Source organism: Colossoma macropomum, unplaced genomic scaffold, assembly GCF_904425465.1.
Source record: "Colossoma macropomum unplaced genomic scaffold, Colossoma_macropomum, whole genome shotgun sequence".
Classification (NCBI taxonomy): domain Eukaryota; kingdom Metazoa; phylum Chordata; class Actinopteri; order Characiformes; family Serrasalmidae; genus Colossoma; species Colossoma macropomum.
Window position 1 is genome coordinate 54,489 of NW_023495846.1, and position 20,849 is coordinate 75,337.

The 20,849-nt window shown below is 39.3% G+C and overlaps 1 pseudogene; it reads right to left on the reverse strand.

The window, feature by feature from the left end:
- Positions 1–4,511: 4,511 nt before the first annotated feature.
- On the reverse strand, positions 4,512–10,977 carry LOC118803129 (annotated as a pseudogene).
- Between the last annotated feature and the right edge of the window lie 9,872 nt (positions 10,978–20,849).

Below are 20,849 nucleotides of genomic sequence, written 5' to 3' on the forward strand. Positions count from 1 at the left end.
GCGCAAACCAGAGCTGACTAAAAAGGACACAAAGGCTTCTCTCGCATTTGCCAAAAAATATCTAGATGACCCCAAGACTTTTGGGATAATGTTCTGTGGACTGAGGTAGAACTTTTTGGAGGACATGGGTTCCATGACATTTGGCATAAAGCTAACACTGCATTCCATCATAAGAACATCATACCAACAGTCAAACAAGGTTTTGGTATTGTGATGGTCTGAGAAAACATGGTCTATTAGAAAATCCTGAAGAACATCTGCCCGTCAGTTTGTGATCTAAAGCTCAAGTGCAGTTGGGTTATGCAGCAGGACAATGATCTGAAGCACACAAGCAAGTCAAAGTCCTGACTTGAATCCCATTGAGACGCTGTGGCAAGACCTTAAACAGGCAGTTCATGCTACAATGGAGCCGAAATAAAACAATACTGAAAAGAAGAGTGGGCTAAAATTCCTCCACAGCGATGTAGAAGACTCATCACAAGTTATTGCAAATGCCATAAGGTGGCACAAACAGTTATTAGGTTTAGGGGGGTAAGTACTTTTTCACATGGGTGATATATGTTTTGAATAACTCTTTATCTTTTATAAATGAACTGATAATTCAAAAGCTGCATTTTGAGTCGACTCACATTGTTGATGTAAAACACAACTGGCTCTTTAGCCAGTTTTTTTTCTGTATCTCTCAAAAGTGGCATTACAGCTTCCATCATGGCTCTAAAGTGTGTCTCTTTCCGAAGCAGGGGTGTTGCATACCGGAATACTCCTTTGACCTCCACAAGGGTGGTCTTGGTCTCTAACGTCTGAATGGCTGCTCAGTCTTCTCTGGATCTGGTTACTAGTTTTTCACAGCAGTAAGGAAGGGAATCTAACCGCCATAGTCTTTCAAGATCTCTGGGCAGGCAAGTAGGAAAAAGGTTGACTTATGTCCAAAGACACTGCTGTGGCTGAATATATTGCTGTGAATTCTACCAATATTGTAGGACATTGTAGAACCCATCAAGTCGAAAACTCACTAGGGTCTTTCTGGCTGAAGTAGGGAGTTGATGGCTTAGCCCATGGTAGGCTGCCTCTTGAGTAACTGTAGTAAGCGGAGGAGGAGGAGGAGGAAGTAGATTGCTGTTAAGCTGATGGCCATCATCTTCAACTGGGTTAGGCAGGTAAGTTGATGCATAGTTTCTAGGTAAACATTTATACTGATGTGAGGTGACTTGGCTTAAAATCCTACAGCAATTTAAAGTTGTTCTGTCTGCTTTTTAATTAGCTGTAATTTATCCTTTACTTTGTCAAAGACATGTATCATATATGTTCATGGAACAATCTTGCACAGCTGAAGGTGCAAACTTGGTCTGTGGTGCAGGTACCGGAAGGACTCACTGAGTCTGTTTAGAGAGTAATATGGAATTAGGAACTGGTTTATGTGATGATAAGTGGTGCATAGAAGCTGGATTAGGAGGAAGTGTTGTTCTAGGATGACTGTCATTTACTCCGTGGACAGAGTGTGTCTCTTGGTTTAGGTTGGTACCAGTCCTCTATACCCACTAAAGGAGCTGTTTCTGACTACCTGACCAATTGCAGGGGCATTGCACATTCTCTGGTTCTTTGTTTTATGTGCTGTGATGAGGCTCCTACTTCTGGGTAAGCACAAGAAGTAATAGAATTTATCTGGTTCCTCAAATAATTCTCTCTCAAAGTATGTACAAATGAAGTTTGTTACAGTTTCTGTATCTCTAAGTTCTTCAATATACAGATGGAGTTAGGAGAATAAATGCTTCCACTATTCATAAAGCTGAAGGCTGTGGGGGTAGCCTTTTGGGTGGTGCTCTCTTAGAATGATAAGATATCCTCTTCATGATCACATGCATGCTGTACTGCATATGAAATTGTCAGAGGGAAGGCACTCTGTTTAACTGGGGAAGCTCAATTCAATGTCCTCAAGGTATCTGGGTATTTTATTCTGACATTGTGGGCGTTCGAACTGCTGACCTGATTCACCTCCTGGTTGCACAGGGTCCATTCCTTTGTGCTACACTCCATTCTGCCTCAAGGGACCATCAATGCAAGGGATAATTTACAGTTTTCATAGGACTAGATAGGCAGAGATTGGGTATGGCTTTCGCCCCAGTGCACCAGTTACAGCAGGGTTTCTCAACCTGTGGACCATGGACAACACAGCCGAGGGCCAGAGTTAAAGAAGCTCCTCAGGGTGCTTTCACCTACCTTGTCTGGTAAGGACCATCACAACTTTTCTTTAGTTTGCTCCGTTTTGACCTGGTCTGCTTCAAACAAACCCTGGTTCAGTTCACTGCTGATGGAAGCGTGTTGTGTGATCAATCAAGGGAATTTATTAATAAAGCTCACGTTCCTTCTCTTGGAGCAGTGCCTTCGGCATTGTACATTAAGTATTTAAGTATTTTAATATCGGTCACCTTACAGACTGTCATTTGCTCTCATGTCCTTCTGTTAAAAACGATGAGCCTTAAAATAATAGCGAAGATCCACATGTGTTTTCAACTTACTGATCAGTGACCTGAGTAGTTAAACCCAGATTGATAAGCCACTAGAGTGTGGCTTGGCTAATTCCAATGACTCACAAAAACCCTGAAAACTAAAGAGACATCAAAAGACCAAACAAATACTCTTGTGGCTTTCCCAAATTTCAATGCCACAGTGCTTTACTGGCCTATTCCCAGGAAAGAATCTACTTGAACAGTTCAGCCATTACTGCCTGCCCCTGAGCGTTACTCAGGGGAGTCGGGGGGGTGCTAAAGCTTCCCTCTATGATTCTTGCCTGCTTTGGAGCAGCAATCCTCCTGATTCCCCATAGATACAGCAAAAATGTCATATGTCATCTCCCTTCTGATAGGGCGAGCCCTCACTTGGGTAATCCCCATGTGCCATGTCTTTGACCACCTGGTTCGCGAAGGAGAGGTTGGTTGCTGGCTACTCTGCAAACATCAGGGAAAAAGGTCATTGGCTAATTACGCTATGGAGTTAAGTACACTAGCTGCTGAAAGACAGATTTGGCAGCACTAATGGCTACCTTCCTTTGAGGTCTGAACAAGGAGCTCAAGGAGCCCTAAAGACCACCTGCACCCTGGTGATTGAGTGGATAGAGGAGATCCAGCTATAGATTAAGAAGGTGGGGCCCCATATTTGCAGATGCACTCTGCTCTTACAATTGCCACATACATGTATGCATAACAGTTGATCAAAACTCCACCAGGCAAGTGGTGCAGCAGCAATCCTACCTGCCAGAAACTCAATGCTTGGCTAGTGAAAAAGCACAGATGTTACAGGCAGGAATCAAAGAGTCCACCAGCCCACAGCCCAGCCCTATTGTAGGAGTTCTCAAACCTGACAGAGATTGCACTTTGGTAATGACTTCAGCAAGTGACTTTAAGACCCTGTCTTCATTTCACTGCTTGAAATTTTTAAGTTTCACTAAATAAACATCCACAGGTTTTTGCCATTGCAAATATGTTTCTTGTGTGTCTTTGGAATAATGGCCTGTGCAGCCTATGTCGATGGTAAGGGGGAATCACCTGATACAGGGGCATGAGTCCTTATTCCAAACATAATAGCAGTTTGTAGGAAGCAGATGTTGAGTAACGGAAATACTCCAAACCAGCAAGAGGAGCTCTGAAGCCAGAGAAAGAGAATGAAATAACAAATGTAGATGTACACCTCGTCTGTCACAGAGTCCACACTTGTGGTTTGAGGTTTTGCTTAAGTGTCAAAAGTGTGTCAGTGCTTGTTAAGAGTGTGAGTGTGCAGATATGATGATATTCTCGCAATGTTTGCATTCTTTTCTGGTATTTTTGAAGTAGTATATTAGAACACAATCAATGCATCAAACTATTGGATACATACTTAACTCAATAACTCTTTGATGAGGTCTTTGTGAAAGTGTGAGTTCAGTGTGTGTTTAGTGTGGTCTTGCACACTGTGTTTTAGCATGCTTGGGAAATGTAACACACCTGGACACTTGCCAGAGTGAACTTTGGGACAAACGATTAAGTCCAAATGTGATCTTGTTGTTCTCATTTGTGTTTGCCTGTGAGGATCAAAAAGCCTTTTCTCATTTTGGAATTCAAGTGGGTGCCCACAAGTGCCTACATCGATTAGGACTCAGCAACGGTGTATTACTCAAATGTCTTTCAGGTACAGGCTATGAAACGCAGGCTCTGAGATACAGGCAGAGTGAAATGAGCTGTTGACTGTTGTCTGACCAATATGGAAAATTTGGAGCAGGTGTAAGTGAGCAAATTGGCTAGTTAACTCTTTACTATTTCTAATTCCATTTATCATAATCACATCTTAGTTTAGAAAATGATTGCTGATCAATGCTTCTGATAAAACCACTTTGGTTTTGAGAAATAATGCAAAAAACTATTTCATGTACTACAGCATTTTTTATTAAACTTGATGTATTGAAAAATACATGCACAGATTTGAGAGTAGAAAAGCATTCTTCTGATAAAATATTTCAACTTTGTGTCTATCTATTTACATGCTAAAGAGAAAAAAAAGCTAGTTAAGAATATCAGATTCTGCCTCTCATTTTAAACAAGAGTAACCCATCATATGGGTCTAAGGCACACGCCTGATCTTCATACTGATGGACTTGAGACCATAATCAATGCCTTTCCAGGTGTACCACACATTTCCTATAGCAAAAATGGTGCCATCCTTTCCCCACAGAAATATACCGTTGGGATTAGCCTGGTGGCAATTATTGTACCAGAATGCTCCAAGGTAAGATTTAGCACAGTTTCAATTCATATCAGAGTCCTGCTCTTTATCGAAGGTGGAGAACTTCTGTCCATTGTGAAATCCCAGTGAGTCACCTGCAGACAGAAGGATCTGTCACTACAGACATGCTTTCCCCATTAAAATATCACAAAACATAGGTATTTAATGTATTTTTAAAAATCACTTTATATTTTATATAAACACTGTTCTCACTGACAATCCAGACGGACATGTGCAGGGTCATATAATAATGCAATACATGTAACAGCGTTACATAATAAGGAAAAAAATGAAAGAGGAAAGGATTACCTTTAAAAACACATACAAATTTGTCACACTTAATATGTCACATGATTTTTGTAGATTTGTAGAGTTTTTTAGTTTGGTAAGGGATCAGGGCTGCTGCCAGCAGAGAAAGATAAAGAATCCCCTCACAAGCAGCAGCTCGCAGTTTTTTATTATGCCATTCATTATTATGCTTTTCTATTGGCAGAGACTGAGCTCACATTAGTGTTAACTTATATTCTAACTAACATGGAAAGGAAGAACAATGAAGCGTGAAAGAGTCTCATGATCAGTAAAGTTGGTTTTACGTTTGCATACATGATTTCTTTTTTCCAATAAGTGCAAAATGTTAAGATGTGTAAATCATCATTATTAGTAACTAAAACAATCACTTCCCACTTAGATTTTGTGTGAAATGAGTGCATTTTAAAATTCTTAGAACATGTTGATTTCAGTGGACTTTAACCACTGAGAGTTTAGGGATCATCAACAAATTACATCACAAATAGCGATCATCAAAGTGATGAATATGAAACAATAGATTAGAATCTTAGCATTTATTTCCTGATATTTACAGCTAGATGTGTTAACTCAGAACGTGACACCTTTTGTTTGAGCCCACTCCTTTTTCAAGTGAGCAATAATTTTGGGACATATGATTGACTGGTGTTTCTTGTTGCCCAGATGTGTCCTGTTAGATTTATTTATTTGAACAATTCAATAAATAAGTCTCTGAATGTCTACTCTTGGTTTGAGTATGTATGAAGACTACATTTCCTGCTAAAAACATGAACAACATGAAGACCAGAGCGCTTTCCGTGGGAGAAAAGTAAGGTATTTTGAAACACAGAATTAGCTAAAATCAAACAGAACAATTTGAAATGTGATTAAAAAGAAAGAAAACGTAAGAGTACTAAGAACCAGACATCGAACAGGTCTGGCAAGAAAAACAACAGAAGTTGATGACAGGAACATTGTGAAGGCTCTGAAGAAAATCCCAAAAACAACAGCCAGTGACATCACCAACAAACTCCACAGGCCAGGGGTAAAGAGATCACAATTCACTGTTCTAAGAAGACTTGGGGAGCAGAAACATAGTGGCCATACCACAAGATTTAAACAGTACTAAGAATACATAGACCAGATTGAAATTCATAAAGAAATACAGAGGTGAACCACAGAACTCCTGGAACAGAGTTTTATGAAATAATGAGACCAAGATTAACTCCTGCCAAATTGATGGAAAAGTGTGGAGGAAGAAAGAATCTGCTCATGATCCAAAACATATGAGCTCATCACTCAAACATGGTGGAGGTAATGTCATGATTTAGGCTTACATGGCTGCTTCTCGAACAGACTCACTCCTTTTTATTGATAATTTAGCTTACGATGGCAGCAAAAGAATGAATTTAGAAGTGTACAGAAACATTCTGTCTGTCAATTTACATCTAATCAAGAGGAACATCATCATGCAACAATGCAACACACTGACCAGCATTTTACCTCCTAAAGAGGAGACTGAAAATTGAAACCTCTCAAAGCAAACAAAAACTGAAATCATCAAAAAAAGAAGAATGCAACAGTTTGGTGATGTCACTGGGTTGCTGGCTTGATACAGTTATGGCTAGCAAGGGATATGTGACCAAATATTAAGTGTTGTTAATTTACTTTAAGACTATTTGTTTGTATACTTTTGTCCACCTAAAATAGCATGGTCTGCCAACAAAGCTGCCATGTTCTTTGTTGTTTAACACATCTACATGTTAATATCAGGAAATCAATGCTGAATTTCTATGGTATCATCTCATATTCATCTTTTGATCTCAAACCCAAATGTCTTCAATGTATAACAAAGAGAAAAGAGCTGGCACTGTGGTTCCAAAACCTTCGGAAGGGACTGTAAATTTAACCAGTGTTTGAGCAAGCAGGCAGTTCTTGCCACCAGAGAGACTGGGAGAAGTCTTGATTGTGAAACTGTACCATCAGTAACATGATCAGAACAACAGTTGGTAGTGCTCCAGCTGGTACCAGGAAAATGGTACAGGCACATTCAGCGGCCACTTGAAATCCCATATACTGATGTAGTTGCATAAACGTACAGGATTATTATTCATTCTACTTGTTTACCACCAACTACATTTTTACAGATTAAAATGTCTCTTTACACTCTATTTAATTCACTATATGTAGCTTAAATATGTGGCTCTAAATGGGATGTTCAGAATAAATATTAAATTTGCGAGGGAAGATCATGACAATGGCCTTGTCTGTATCCATCACTATTGTTGTCCTTAATTATTTCTATAGCTATTAATTCTATCTCACCTGCTCCTCCGTTGATGAATCCACCAACATGGAGTCTGTAGCCGTCGACTTCAGAGCCCACAGAGAAATTAGAGTACTGAGCATAAACCTTCCTTCCCTCAAAGTCCTCCAGGTCCACTCTCAGCTTATACTTTCTCTTGCTGGTGAGCTGGTAGAGGTTCTCTAATCCTGTTGATACAAAGGCAAAAGCAGCCATAAAGGTTATTCATGAAGATTCAGGTCCAAAATGTTACTATTTTTCATAAGATGCAATACACACAGCTTATCCCTAATATGAAGAAGTCTTCATTTTCCAAAGTTTTTTATTATTTTGCTGTGCTAAAACTGAATATTCAGGCTCGATTCTAAGTTTAAGAGACTTTGCAAATACCCTTGTAAGGAATATTTTAGACAAATCCCATAACCCAGTGGGATCAAATGAAGTCTCCATGGCACATGATTTTGTGTTTCGAATCCACTTGATTTCACAATGATTTTTATCTCAAATGAGCATAAAACTACTTCTGGACATTATTGAGTAATTTTATTAAATGAAATTTTCTCACTGTGTTGGCAGATTATTTTTGTTTGTTTATTGAAATAATGCTTGAAACATGCAAACCTATCTGCCAACATTTTTAAATAATTTGGTGCAGAGCATTGTAGACGTAATGGGATTACTTTTTCCAGAAAAGAATAATTATGTATTGATAACAGTTTAAGAGAAGTAATTAGTAACTTGAATGGATTACTGTTTTGGAGTAATTAACCTATGTCACAGCATCTACTCCTCTCTGAGAGTCTCTAGTTGGACCTGCCCAGACTGGAATGGCTAATTCCAGCTGCACCCCTTTATTACCTACACCTGCAGGTTGTATGAGAACTCATTGACTCCCATATACATATACCTCAACACTGGAGCTAATTATACTGACATTAACTTTAGCATTGCATACAGCCTGTTGAGCCTTTGGAGCACTTTGTTCTGACTGAAAAAACAAAGTTAGCTTTAGAGATCGACTCTTTTCTTTCTTCCTTCATTTTGCGTTCCTCTGCTGTGCTTGTCTTCAGTCACACCGAATAAAGTTATTGAAAATAATCGCTATAGTCATGTATATATTTCAGAATAGGTCATTTAACATCAACATGTACTGTATATCTAAGTGAAATTTTCATGGGGCCCTTGGCAGCTGCCTACCTTTGACTAGTGCACAGACCACCCTGACTAATATTTATGTACATAAGAAAACTGTTGTCCTGATTATATTTTAATTGTATTGTAATTTCAATGAAGTTAAAGTGCACTTTAAAAACTAAGATTGAGTAATTACTGATGATTTAGTCAATGTTACAGGTGGATTACAGAAGCACAGCTTATGTAATTACACATGTGCATTCTTCAGTTTGGGGGTAATATAATGCAACACAATTAATGTCATAAAGTTACATATTAAGATAAGGGGACGTCTGCTGTTCTGTCACATTACAGAATGATTTAAAGCTGAAACTGGTTACAGTGTCTCAGCACTAGCAACATAAATGCTAGCTAATTGTTAGGAAAGCTGGCATATACAGTGTAAGTAATGTTGTAATGTAAGTTATTACACACTTCCTTTTGGGGCTGAAAAAAACATCTGCTGTTCCAGTCTGATTACAAATGTAATAACATTTAAGCTATTACCCTTGTGTAATTACATGAGAGAGAATAGGCTGTTACAACTATGAAGATAGACTTGTGTATCTACATGAGGCAAAATTGAAGTTGATACACATGTGTGATTACATAGGCTGTACTTCTGTAATCCATCTGTAACAGTGACTAAATCATTAGTAGTTACATTGTTGTTGCATATGTTGTTCTCATGTAACTACAGAGTTATTAAAGACACTTAATATAAAGTGGGACCACAACATTTACTTAAATGTGTTTCATCTGTTTTCAAATTTGTCTTTAGAATTCATTTTTTCAGTTTCAGTTGTGATAAAATTGGTCTCTACACAGTGTTTCTGAGAGATAATGAATGATAATGAATCTCACCCAGCCAGTATTCTCCTCTGAATCACCTGATGTAAAGATAAACTTCATTTCATACATGCTGTAAAGCAGTATGAAGACTTCTTATAGAACTTTAGACTGAATATAATTTAAATACAAAACTTTTGCAGCAGATGGATTTTATATAATTACGTTTGCTTAATTTTATTTTTATTTACATCATTAGTATTTTTACTCAAGCAAAATAATAGGTGTTTCATCTGAGTTAAAGTACAGAAGTACTTTGAAATGTACTTAAATATCAAAAGTAAAGTATCGTGAGATATTGCAACGCTTCTCCTCTTGTGTCTTTTTAAAAAATGGGTAAAATTTGACTCCCCTCCAAACTCCTGAGATGTTGGCTATCTGGTTGGTTATATAATTAGCTATGATTGGTAGCATGATTTCATATTTAAGGGTGGGGTTTAGTGAAAGGTGGGCTATGGTTGGTTTGCTTTATTTGTGAAAATGCTTTATGTTCTTTCATATATTAGAGAAAATGTAGCTTTTTTCACAGTATCACAGAAAGTAGTAAAATGTAAACGTCTCAAAAAAAGAACATTTGATAACTATTTTTTTTTCATCTGTGCTGTTAAGTATTTACCTAATTAAAACAATAATTAATTATTTTACCACTGACCATTTTGGACTTGTTATGCATATAACTGCAAGCTGTTCACTAGTTCGCTAATACTGATAGATCACAGGTTCGTTCATACCGATGCTGCTAATAGTCAGTAATAATTAATATTTCCAACAGATTGCCTCAGATGTAAATTGACCTCAATACTTTAGCTAATCTTTTAGAGAAATACAATCTAACATACCGTCCAGTTTCCATCCTTTGTTTGTCTGTCATAGCCCATGTCACAGTACACCTGTACAGGTGTGTCACCTGCAGGGTAGATGGTGTAAACTCTACTCAGAGTTTGTCTGTTAGTGTAAATATCAGAGCAGTCTGTCGGGAACAGTTCCTGAGAAACTGAGGTGCTCCCAACCAGCAGGCGGAGCACTAGAGCCAGATACACTCTGAGCTGGATGGAAAAACAGAGTGATTGAGAGACACAAAAAACAATAACACAATAAAGCTACACAATTACAATAAACAGTAAAATGTTGTTATATTTCCTTACATCTGTCTGAAAAAATGGCAGTTAAGAGACACAGAACACTGATATACACAGACTAGCCAATTCATTAAAACCACCTCCTTGCTTCTATGTTCATTGTCCATCTTATTAGCTCCACTGACCATATAGGAGCACTTTGTAGTTGTACAGTTACAGACTGTAGTCCATCTGTTTCTCTTCAAATAATGCAGAGAAACAGATGGACTACAGTCTGTAATTGTAGAACTACAAAGTGCACCTATCAGACATGTAGAGCAGATAAAATGTACAAGGAGTGTAGAAACAATGAGCTTCTTTTAATGGCTGGTCAATGTAAAATCAATCCTCATTTCAAATGGTGACATTACAATAACTAGATGACTAAGCAATATGAGAGAAAACTCTGAATTACTGTCATTGTTGTTTCCAGAAGCTCTTCCAGCAAACAAAAACTTACAGCTTGATTCTGAAGCAGGGTTTAGGTCAGTACCTGGACAGTCAAATTAAATAATATTTTTTTTTAACTGCAAAAGTGTCCATTCAGCTTGAAGTTAACAAGTGGAACAAGTAATTTCTGTTTTCATTTTGTCCACCACATTTGCACTGATGTAATCTTGCCATAAACATTTCATAGTAGATGTCAAGAGAGATTTTTTTCAGTAATATAACAGTATTGACAAATAAGCTGTTATAACATCAATATAATGACTGATCTGTCACAATACTGTTATATTACTGAACATAATATGTCGATACTGTTACATTACGTAACATAATTTGTCATTACTGTTATATTACTGAACACAATCCATCATGACAATTCATGGCAGCATATGACACCTGTCATGACATGTTTATGTCAAAGTGTTACCGAAGTGGCTATGAAACCATTGGGAAAACGATTTTAAAGTAAATAAGGCTGCCTATATTTCCTCTTTCTCTAAAAGAAAGGCATTTGGGTCAATAGCCACCTTCAGAATCACACAGAACAGCAGAGATGAGTCATTTAAAGACATAACATGTAACTCACCTTCAAGGTTGGTCTTACACAGTCTCAACTTTTCATACTCACATGCTTTTAAAGCCTCTTGGACCATCAAACCCCTCCTAACTAGACCACATGTAAGTCAGCGTGAAAATTCCTGGACATTCAAAAGAAATTCAAATGATCTCCTGGGTGTGGTCGTTCATTTGATTTATGTTTAGATATGAACACGTCAATAACGTCAGTTGATCACACAGAAATATTCAGTGTTGTCAGATCATCATTATTAGATGACGGTCTCTGCAGTTTGAAAGGTGGTAGGCACTGAAGAAAAGGGAACACACTGAACACTGAATGACAACCTATCCTCTATAGTGAGAACTGCAGTGTACCTCTGAGAAATAGGCAGATCTGTGACAAAGTCAAGAGCAATGTGAGACCTGGGTCTAACAGGTATGGGGCAATAGCATGAGTTTACCAGCCAGTAATGTCTTAGGAGTTTTGCATTGTGAACAGGTAGAGCAAGAGGATATGAAATTATTATACCAGTAGTCAATGACACCCACAGGTAACAATTAGAAGGGAGTTTCTGTGTGTATGTCTCTCCCACATGACCTGATGTTGGAGAAGAGTGAGCCCAAGTGATAAGTTTATCTGACTGGGTACTGTGACTCCCTCTAGGGCCTTTTCTATCTCCTCATCCACTTCTCAATGAATAGACAATATAGTTATATTTGAGGAAAGAATGTTCTTGGGCTCCAGACCTACTTTTTCTGACTCTTTTTCTTGAAATACATGTGATAACACCACTGCTTTGTTATTCCAAGACCTGGGACAAAAACTGATACTAAATCTGAATCTGGAGAAAAAAAGAGACCAGTGAGCTTGACAAGGGTTTAAGCCTTTAGCTATACATAGATACCCAAGATTCTTTTGATCAGTAAGGACAACATAGGGGTCATCAGCAACCAATGTCTCCATTCCTCAAGAGCCAGTTTAACAGCCAAGAGTTTGTGATTGCGTATCCCACAACTGCATTCGGTTGGTGGGAGTTTGTGTGAGTAATATGCAATGGCACCACTGGTGCTGATGAAATAACCTAGGAAGGAAACTGACTGAAGAAGGAATTCACACTTTCCTATTTTCCTCCTTTGACACACATGTTGTAGTAGCAATTCAGGAACGAGGCGAACCTGTTCCACGTGGGTTTTGGGGTCTTTTGAGTAGATAGGGATAATATGCCATTACGAATATCCCAATCACGTCCCTTAGGATGTCATTAATAAAGGCTTGGAAAATGGACGGAGGGTTAGAAAGACCGAACGGCATTACTAAATATTCATAGTGCCCGCTAGTGATCACAAAAGCTGCTTTCCATTCTTCCCCTTCTTGAATTCTAATGAGATTGTAGTCACTTCTGAAATCTGATTTCATGAAGATTTGAGCTCCACGTAACTGTTCTAGAGCAACAACGATAATGGAAGTGGGTAAGGATACCTCTTAGTGATATACGGATAATGGGGAGGTAATTTAGTGGCATAACCTTTAATAAAGACCTCCTGGAGATCTGCATATTCAGAAGAGATTTTAATTAAGGCATCATTCTCAGGACTTGCATAGATGTAGATCTTTATTGTTACCGTGGGACTCAAGACAGAATTCAGACCAGGACAACAATTCACTTTCTGACCAGGAAATACAGGGATTATGCTTCTCCAATCATGATAGGTGTAGTATTATGGAAAATTTGGTAGAATTGAGTACTATAAAGGCTATCATTTTGCTGTGAAGGACACTAGTATTTAATCTAACAGGTGTTGTCTTAAGAGTGATGAATCCAGCTCCCACTGGTCCCCAATCTAATGCGGCAACTCAAGGGTAATTTCAGGGGTTCCACTAGAATCTGTAGCTCTTCGATGAGTCTTCAGTGGATCAAGTTGCTCTCAGCTCTGAAATCAGTCAAGACTGATATGACAGAGAATTTGTGATGGCAGTACAAAGTCACAGGCAAGAGAAAAGTCTTCAAAACCATGTGGGAAACCTCACCACATTAGTGCATGGAGTCAACCCCACACTTTTTCCCCGGGTCGATGCCTGAGGTTTGTGGACAGGCCCAACAGTCATGCAGAATGTGACCAGCACAATACATGCACAATCCTCCATTTGAATTAATTGCACTGCATGGTTTCATCATGGTTGTTCACATCATGGGAATGACTGGATCCCTGATGACAGGGAGTCTGATATTTGGGCCTTGTTTGTGGGCAATCCTGGTTCTATGTGTTTTGCAATCATTTTAGAGTTGGTCCAGATTGATAGGATGATAAGTTGGTCTAGCGACAAATTGTCATCTTTACAAGCAAGTTCAGTGAGAATTTCCAGATTGAGTCCTTGTTGAAACATTACCAGTAGTGTAGGTTCATTCCACCCACTGCTAGCAGCCAAAATGGAACTCTAGCACATAATCAGAAACAGAGTGAACACCTTGATGGAGTTTGGTTAATAATTCTACACTAACTTTTCCTTCATGCCCATGATCAAGAACTACAAAAAATCATTCAAAAATTGATCATACAAAAGACTGTGTACATTAAGATAAACTTTGTTAGCCCAATCTAACACTCGGTGGGGAGAAAGCTGTTAACATGTCTGGTTGTTCTGCCTTAGGTGGCCCTGAATTGTGAGGGGGGTCTCAGGGTGAGAGTGGTCAGCTGTAATTTTGCCTGTGTACTTCATCACCTTGTTGATGTAGATGTCCTGAAGCATTGCAACATATGATGATCCATGTTCTGATTATGCACTGGAGTTTGGCTTGTACTTGTGAGGTGGAGGAACCAAACCAGATGGTCAGGGATGACATGAGGATGGACTCATTGATCCCTGTGTAGAACTGGATCATCAGACTTGAATTCAGCAGGTTGAATTTGTTTAGCTGTCTCAGAAAAAAACATTTTCTGCTGTGCTCTCTTGGCTAAAGAGACCATGTTCCTCTACTACTTGTGCCCAGAAATTTGAGTGACTCCACAGTGGAAACCACAGAGCCGTTGATGTTCAGAGTGGGCAATGAGGGGGGTCCACCACCATCTCCACAGTCTTTTGCGTGTTTAGCAGCAGGTGGTTGGTGCTGAACAAGGAGACTAGCTGCTCGACTTCCATTCTGGAGGCAGATTTATCACCATTGGCTATGAGGTCCACTACTGTGGTGTCATCTGCAAGCAGATGTAGTCATAGGTTCTCAGCCTTTTTCACCTCAAATCCCATATATTAGGAGAAAGCATGAAGGCCCACAGGAAAACAAAACTCATTTACAACAAATTGCATCACTGTTTTTGAGTGTTACCCCTGCAATGTGCAATGTGTTTACATAAATAAAAGGAAAAGAACAATCAAAAGGAAAAATAAAGACAAAGTGCTTAAATAAAAAAAATAAATAAATCAGTAAAAATGTGATTAAGGTGAGTAGTCACAGGATTCCATAATTTTGCTGAAACCTCTGTACAGTCCAGTTGGGGTGTTGAAGATGGCTGATTTAAATAGGAGGCCTGATAATTCAGGCTGTCAGTGGAACATTCCCACAGGAGCTCAACTTTACCAACTTTTGCTGTAAAAATTTTAAATTTAAAGTTAAATTGTAATTTAACTAAGATTTTTTTTCAAAGGATTCTCTGTGTTACTCAAATTATTATTATCAGTTATTTTTATATAGCTTTTTAAAAGTTTTTTATAGCCATGTACTTTCAGTCAAGGCTGAATCTCAGCTCAGAATATAAGTATGTATGCATGGGTCAATACATAATTAAATCTGCATGAATAAAATAATTGAGAATGTAACGTCATAATATTTGTTTAATTATTTAAATTTAAATAATTTTTCTAGCAGCTAGTTTTCCATATTTAATTTAAATGGGTTACACACATGTCTGTTCATGTGTTTTCCTGACCTACAACAAAGTGCCTTTTGTAGGTGTGCCCTGACTTGTATTTGCCTACAAGATCAGATAAGATAAAACATTAAACCCCAAAGGGAAATTAGAGTGTTGCAGCATACATACTAGAAAAACAAAGTCATGCCAAAAGTTATACATTGAGAAAAAAGTATATTAATAGTTTGTATTGTGACATTATCTCACCTGCAAAGTTTAGGAAATGAACATAGATGAAAGTATCAATGTTGTGCATGGCACGAACAGTATGTGTTTTGGTGTAGATGTTTTTGGCAGTGAATGTTTTATCTGTATTAAAAAGAAGAGTTCATGCAATACTGTATATAATCAGTTATTTAATTTCAATGTGTATGTCACATTGACCTTGGGAGTGGGGGCACTGAGGGTGCTGCAGTTAAAACACAAACAGTTTGTGGTGTAAAAAGGCAGACCAGGAAGGGTGTTGGCTGAATCTAAAGGCTCATTTATGCCCCACGTTAAATACAGATCCGGATAAAAACAGAGCCTTCTGTCTACACTCTGCATTAATTTCATCCTTTTTTTTTCAAAACATTGTACTTTGGACTGCCGTCTAGTGGATGTACTCATATTGTTGTATATGACCTGGTCCACAGCTCCCTGTGGTTCCTGCACCACACATCAACAATGTGATTGGTTGAGCTAGCACCAAAATATACAACATACGTCAGCGGTCACATTCCACCAGGAGCTCAACTTTACCAACTTTTGCTGCAAAAATTATTAAAAGTTAAAGTATTTTTTTGAAAACCACACTGTGGCATCTACACTGATCTGTGGCATCTACACTGAGTAGATGTGCTATAATCTACAGTGTTTGTACACAAAGATGTTAGCTTAGCAGTACCACTGATACTGAGGATAGATTCTTCTGACTTACTGTGGTTTTGTGAAAACCACAACTCCACGGCCTCAGATCTTGCCTCCTGAGGGAGATGATCAATCACACTCAGTTTGTTTACCAGCTCGTTTGACTCCTTTCGGGTGGACAGGCTTTGAAGGCATTTGTCATCATAAGAACATCTTTTCACAGAGAATCTCAACAAAAAGTAGAGGTATTATGTTTATGTAGCCAAGTTAGGACCAAAATAACAGAGTAGGCTGAAGATTCTAACACAATAAACTAATCTCCTCTTTATGGAGAGCACTGATATATAGGGATACAGGTTTGGTGAGTGTGTTGATAGACTACTTTCCTACTGGGTCTCCATCCACTGCTGACAGACAGAGAGAAGGGTTGAACAGAAACCACAGGAATCTGGAACTGTTCCACAAGAGACTGGTGAAATTTCCTTCAGCTCCAGTATCAATTAGGGCTGAAAAGACAGAGACTGGAATGGTAACTGGAATGATTTCGTAAACAACCTCTTTGTACTTACTACATTAGCATGTGAAGTCAACTCCACACGCTTTCCTGGGGTCAGCACCTGAGGTCTATTCGGTTGCACCCGACAGTCACATAAAACATGACCAGCAGCGCCACAGTACATGCATAGTCCTCCATATCACTTATAGAGTCGTTCCTCCTGTGAGAGATGGGTTGAATTACGTTGCATCGGTGAGTGGAATCACTGAGCTGCTGATGTCTGATGTGCGGTGGTTTTATTGGCTAGTTTAAGCTGATGTAGACAAATAACTAAAGAAAGTTCATCATCTTTGCAAGCCATCTCTAATGTCCACATTAAGAACTTCATGAAATGTTACCAACAGGGCTGGCTCATTTCAACCACTAGCAGCAGCCAATGTACGAAATTCTAAGGTGTAGTCTCCCAGAGATTGATTACGCTGTCAAAGTTTTACAACAAGTCCTCCTTTAGAGTGTCCCTCATGAGGATGATCAAAAGCTTAGGATGTGTCCCACTACTTAGTGAGCTCTCTTAGTAGCCACTGTCCACTGTCTAGGCAGCTGTCTAAGTAGGCAGCATTCCAACCTTCATCCAACCTTATAAAACAGATTAATGAAACGCTCTAGTTAGACAGCAATGATGTTGCCGCTTGTTCCTGCCCACTGCACATGACCAGTGTTAACTTACCTCAGCCATAAGAATCGCCTTAGCATTTTATGACCATGGATCCTGCTCTGACAGTTTTTATAGCATTTTTAATTGGATTTGCTCTGAATGAAACAGCAGATTAGACAGGAGTTGTAGTCCAATGCCGAAATCTAAGAATTCGAGCACTACTTGCTGCTCTTTGACAGTTTAAATTTATGAAGGTAAACATTCCTCTAAGCACTCTGAGGGGGAAATGTAACAGTAACCACTTTCTCCACATCAAACAAGGTTCGTCACTTACCTAGCTGCCAGTTAGATAAATAATGATGATAGATACTGTTTTATATATTTTTTTAAGTTTTAATAGAATATAAACAGTTAAGTAATCATTTACTTACAATCAAACTATTTATACATCTTTATACAACAATATTACAGTAAATAATTATTTAAATAATTAATTAATTTACAATTAATTTGCATATTGCATAAATATTCATATTAATGGACCAGCCAAATCATTAAACCCACCTTGTTTCTACATTCATTGTCCATTTTACCAGCTCTATTTACCATACTCACCTTTGTAGGTCTACACTTACAGAATGTAGACCATCTATTTCTCTATATACTTTGTTAGCCCCCTTTCACCTGTACTTTAATGGTCCAGACCCCCACAGAGTAGCTATTATTTAAATAGTGGATCATTCTCTGCAGTGACACCTCCACATCAAACAAGGGAAAAGCACGGCTTTGGATTACTCGCTTAGCTTTCGCACCCTAACAGCTATAAGTGGTTGGAACAACAATTTAAAAACAGTATACTGCAATGGCCTAAATGAAGCACTAAGATCTGAAATGGCTTTTTAAAACTTGAGCAAATGTGACTTCCCTGTGATTTCCTTTCTGGGTTATGGGTTCAGAAGGACAATGACAAAAAGCTATTAAAGATCGGCCAACTCCCCACTCTGTCAAATAACTGCAAAGGTTTCTTGGGTTCACAAATTTTTACTGGTGATTCTTCCGTGGTTTCAGCAATTGCTGCCCCCTTGACATCCTTGTTACAGCGAAAACCCAAATCGCTGAAATGGAATGAAGCCGCTGAAACAGGCTTTGTAGAACTATAGTCCAGATTTACTACTGCTCCCATTCTGAAACATCTAGCCCCAACCCTGCCGTTCATTGTGGAAGTAGATGCATCTGACATGGGGATAGGGGCTACACTATTGCAACATCACGGTGTATGTATCCATGTACCTTCTACTCCAGAAAACTCACTCCCACTGAGTGAAACTACGATGTTGGTAGCAGCATTGGAAGAATGGAGACACTGGTTAGAAGGGGCCCGTTATCCATTCACGATTCTCACCTGTCACCGAAACCTTGAATACAATAAAGGCAGCCAAGCCACGTCAAACCCACGTCAAGCCCGGTGGGCTCTTTTTTTTACCAGATTCAACTTTACCCTCACTTACTGACCTGGATCCAAGAATACCACAGTAGATGCTTTCTCCTGTCTCCACGAACCAGATTATGCCTCTGTTGGTGACAAAACCATCATCCCCTCCTCCTGTATAGTGGCGCCCATTAGGTGGGAAATCATGGACCAAATACAACAGGCACATGGGTCTAATCTGCCATCCACAGACTGCCCACGTGACAAGCTTCATGTTCCCCAAGCACTTTCTTACTACATTAATCAACTGTTAATGCCTGGGTCGTTTGTGCACAAAGCAGGACACCACGTCAATCGCCCAAAGGGCTGCTAGAGCCCCTTCCCATTCCTCATCATCCATGGTCCCATTTGTCTATTGATTCTATGACAGACCTCCCTTCATCTCAGGGCCATACAGTCATTATGGTGGTCACTGACTGATTCTCCAAGGGGTGTCAGCTTATTCCATCAAGTAAGCTGCCTACTGCCATGGAAACTGCTGAGACATTGTTTTCGCAAAGTATGTTCCCATGTTTGGTAAGCCTTTTGTAAGTTGTTGAACATCACAGTCAGCTTGTCTTCTGGTAATCATCCCCAATCTTATGGGCAAATGGAAAACCAATTCAATTGGAATCAACCAATTCAATTGGAATCAACCATTCATATTGCAGCAACTCTCAATATGACTGGAGCTTTATTTGCCATGGACAGAATATGCACAAAATTCATTAACATATACATCCACAGGCCTAACCCCATTTCAGTGTGTCCTAGGGTACCAACCTCCTCTGTTTCCCTGGTCTGGAGAGCCATCTGAAGTTCCGGCCGTAGATGACTGAATGAGACGGAGTGAGCAAACATGGGAGGAAGCTCATGTTCGTCTACAGAGGGCAATAAGGAGACAGAAAATCCAAGTGGACCGCCATCGCAGAGACTGCCCTACATATGAAGTGGGTCAGAGAGTATGGCTGTCCACCAAGGATTTGAAGGTGAAATTACCATGTAAAGTCCCAAGTGTATAGGGCCTTTTAAGATTGTCAGGAGGATTAATCCTGTTTTTACTGGCTTCAGTTGCCTACCTACTATAGGATTTCACCCACTTTTCATGTTTCATTACTCAAATGTGTTTCTACTGCTGGTCGTCAGATTTCTACCCCCTGGAGGCCCCGCTGCCCTTGGACTTTGATGGGTCACCTGCATACCTGGTCCGGGCCCTGTTGGATTTTAGGCGGCGTGGTAGGACTCTCCAATATTTGGTTGATTGGGAAGGCTGTGGTCCAGAGGAATGATGCTAGGTTAAATCAGAGGACATTCTGGACACCTCTCTCATCAGGTATTTTCACCAGGACCATCCTGACCATCCTGCTCCACACCCACGGGGTCGACCCAGGCGGTGGGGCTAATTGGCATCAGGAGCTGCCTATTCGTGGGAAAGTACTGTTAGCAATTCACTATCTGGCCCAGAAGTCTCCCTCCCCGAGTACTAGCCCTGTTCCCAGAATCAAGCCTTCTGTATCTTATCATCTCTCTAATCAGTCACACCTTAAAAACTCCTCCCATTCAGCCAGTGTGTGCAAAGCATTGCCAGTTCTTTCGTGTCTGACTACTGAGCGTTTGTTTGTCTGTCTTTCTGGTATTTTAAACCTCTGCCTTTGCTTTTTGTCCCTTTTGCTCTGTCTGCCTGGCCTTTTGGACTGATTTCTCTGTTGCGACCTTTTTTGCTTTGCCTTTTTTATCATGAGTTTTGGACTGCCCCCTTGTTAATAAATCTGCACATGGATTCTTCACAAGTTTCTGAGTCTGCTTCATCACAGTTATCTCTCATCTAATTTTTAATAAAACTTTCTTCTACATTCTAAATGACTACTTTAATAAAAATCTATTGTGCTTTTTATTTAGGAACAAGTCTAGTAAATCGGATGTTGTTAAGTAGTTTGGCTGGATGAAATTTGAAAAATAGGGATCACAAGCTAGACCAACAAGTAATA